Raw genomic sequence first — 3,160 nt, forward strand, 5'->3', positions numbered from 1 at the left:
ACCTCAAATTATTCAACTTTTACCAAATTTTCATGGCCTAGATTCTGAAAATCCATATTTGCATTTAAGACAATTTGAGGAGGTTTGCAACAATTATAATGATCAAAATTGTAGCATGGATATTGTTCGATTAAAGCTTTTTCCTTTTTCTTTAAAAGATAAAGCTAAAACATGGTTGAAAAATTTGAGATCAAGTTCAATAACATCATGGGAAGAAATGCAACAACAATTTCTAAAAAAGTTTTTCCCTTCCCATAGAACAAACTCTTTTAAAAGACAAATTACAACTTTTTCTCAAAAACAAGGGGAAACATTTTATCAATGTTGGGATAGATATAAAGAGTTACTTAATACATGCCCACATCATGGTTTTGAAATATGGAGGATAGTTTTTTACTTTTATGAAGGTTTAATACCTAAAGATAGGCTGTAGTGACCCTTACCCAGATCACCTACTAAACAGAACTTAGGCATGCAATTAACTTAATAAAACAGATATCAGAATAAAACTGCGGAAACCAATAACATTATACAATCCCAAGTAAAGGAATCTGTAATTATCCAATAATATACAACCAAATCGAATAGCTGTATAAACCCAAACAACAGTAATAAAGCCTAGACGAAGCTCCAGCTGGCCAACCACTGACTAGCCCCTCCTGGATCCACCCTCCTCGTCCAATCGCAAACCTGCCCCATGGAATAGGGTGTCCAGAAAATACAGAGTACGAGACGTGGGCATAAAACGCTCAGTGCGAGAGTATGAGTATACATGCATGCAAAGTGAACTCCCTATAGACTCGAGGTCAAGGATCAGATAACAGAGACAGACCGGGCCCTGGTATGTAGCACGCTGTGCCGTCGCTTCAGGAGGTGGCTCCCATACCGAGATAACTGTGGATACGCCGGACCCAAATCGATGGAAATCCATCCACTAACAGGATAGGGTACAACCCTACTACAGACATCTCGAAGGAGATACAGCAAGATGCAAATGAATGCAGCATAATATCATGTCATATAAATCATGCAGTCATATAATACATGCATACTCAGTCAGGATATCTCGAACAGTACTTTCGTACCTCAAATACCAGGTAGGCACTACCAGCTCTAAGTCCAAGCCTAAAGTCCGCCTACACAGCGAAATGATACTACTATCATTACAGTGCTCTAAAAGCCTTAACTAAGCTATTGCATACTCCTAAATATTTATAGGAAGCAAAAGCTATACCTTCGTCCGTCGTTAGCCCTTTGATGTCGATGCCTCCAGAACTTGGGCACAACTCCGCTACGACTATCAAACGCCTCTCCGACCTTCGGACCAAGCCTAAGAAGACTAGAACAGCTCGAATATGACTAGAAATAGAGAGGAAATCCGGAATTGGCAAGGAGAAATGAAGTCTCGGCCTTCTATTTATAGACAACGATCGGAGCCTCCGATCCTCGATCGGAACGTCCGAACCTCGATCGGAACGTCCGATCCTGCCATCGGAGCTTCCGAAGATCCTGATCTGCCACGTGTCAAAATATCACTTGTTGACTCCGGATAGGGGTGATCGGAGCCTCCGGTCCTGATCGGAGCTTCCGATCCAGCCACACGTCATGGATGACGTAATATCATCGGTGCCTCCGATCCTCATCGGAGCTTCCGATCCCGATCGGAGCTTCCGATCGTCCCTTCGGAGCTTCCGATCCGTTCGATGCCTAATTGAATTAATTAGCATTAATCCTTTAATTACTCAATTAGGGTTCGGGCTACTACATTCTCCCCCACTTAAGATATTTCGTCCTCGAAATCAGATCTTAAGTACCAAATGCAAATACAGAAATCAGAAACATTCTTTATTCAAATCAAACGTTTACAGAGTTTGCAACTGAATACAACTTAAAGAATGAAATCAAAACAACTCAGGATGGTCTTTACGCATCCTGTCCTCAAGCTCCCAAGTAGCTTCCTCAGTGCCTCGGCGCTGCCACTGAACTAAAACCAAAGGAATGACTTTGTTCCGTAAAACCTTATCCTTATAATCAAGGATGCGAAGAGGTTTCTCAACATAAGTCAAATCCTTGTCTACCTGAACCTCAGACCGCTGCAGAATGTGGGACTCATCCGCCACATACCGTCGCAACAGAGATACGTGGAACACGTCGTGAATACTGGATAGATGCGGTGGCAATGCTAGTCGATAAGCCAAATCGCCAATACTCTCCAAGATCTCAAACGGACCGATAAATCTGGGAGACAACTTGCCCTTAAGGCCAAATCTGAGAATCTTGCGGAAAGGTGACACTCTCAGAAACACTTTCTCCCCGACCTCGAACTGCAAAGGCCTACGCCTGATATTAGCATAACTAGCCTGACGATCCTGGGCAGTCTTAATCCGTTTCTTGATCTGATCAACAATGTCTATCGCCTGCTGGATAAACTCCGGTCCTTCAGCCTGTCTCTCCCCCACTTCTTCCCAGAAGAGTGGAGTACGACAACGTCGCCCATACAACGCCTCAAAAGGTGCCATCCCAATACTAGTGTGATAGCTGTTGTTGTAAGCGAACTCGATCAACGGCAAATGATCCTGCCAGGCTGAACCAAAATCCATGACGCACGCTCTAAGCATATCCTCTAACGTACGGATAGTGCGCTCTGACTGACCATCAGTCTCTGGATGATAGGCTGTACTCAAACTGAGAGTAGTACCCATCGCACGCTGAACACTCCCCCAGAATCTAGAAGTAAACCTGGGGTCCCGATCGCTGACAATGCTCACAGGCACTCCATGAAGTCGAACGATCTCCTGAATGTACAACCGAGCCATGCGATCCACAGAGTACTCTCGGCTATAGGCAATGAAATGTGCTGACTTGGTGAGTCGGTCCACCACAACCCAGATAGCATCACAGTTCCTCGGGGATACCGGCAAATGGGTCACAAAGTCCATAGTGATAAACTCCCATTTCCATTCAGGAATAGGCAGACTGTGAAGCAATCCTCCAGGTCGTCGGTGCTCTACCTTGACCTGTTGACACACCAAACATCTCGAAACAAACTGATAAACACTGCGTTTCATTCCCTTCCACCAGAAACGAGTACGTAGATCCTTGTACATCTTGTTGCTCCCAGGATGAATACTCAACTTAGTGCGATGTGCCTGAGATAAAA

At 44.2% G+C, this 3,160-nt stretch overlaps 1 non-coding gene across 1 annotated transcript; it reads right to left on the reverse strand.

Moving 5' to 3' along the window:
- Positions 1–261: 261 nt before the first annotated feature.
- LOC140870016 (small nucleolar RNA R71) lies at positions 262–372 on the reverse strand. The gene has a single exon (XR_012147001.1). It is a non-coding gene; the product is annotated as a small nucleolar RNA R71 (small nucleolar RNA).
- Positions 373–3,160: the final 2,788 nt, after the last annotated feature.

The sequence above is a fragment of the Henckelia pumila genome, chromosome 4 (genome assembly GCF_033568475.1).
Source record: "Henckelia pumila isolate YLH828 chromosome 4, ASM3356847v2, whole genome shotgun sequence".
Classification (NCBI taxonomy): domain Eukaryota; kingdom Viridiplantae; phylum Streptophyta; class Magnoliopsida; order Lamiales; family Gesneriaceae; genus Henckelia; species Henckelia pumila.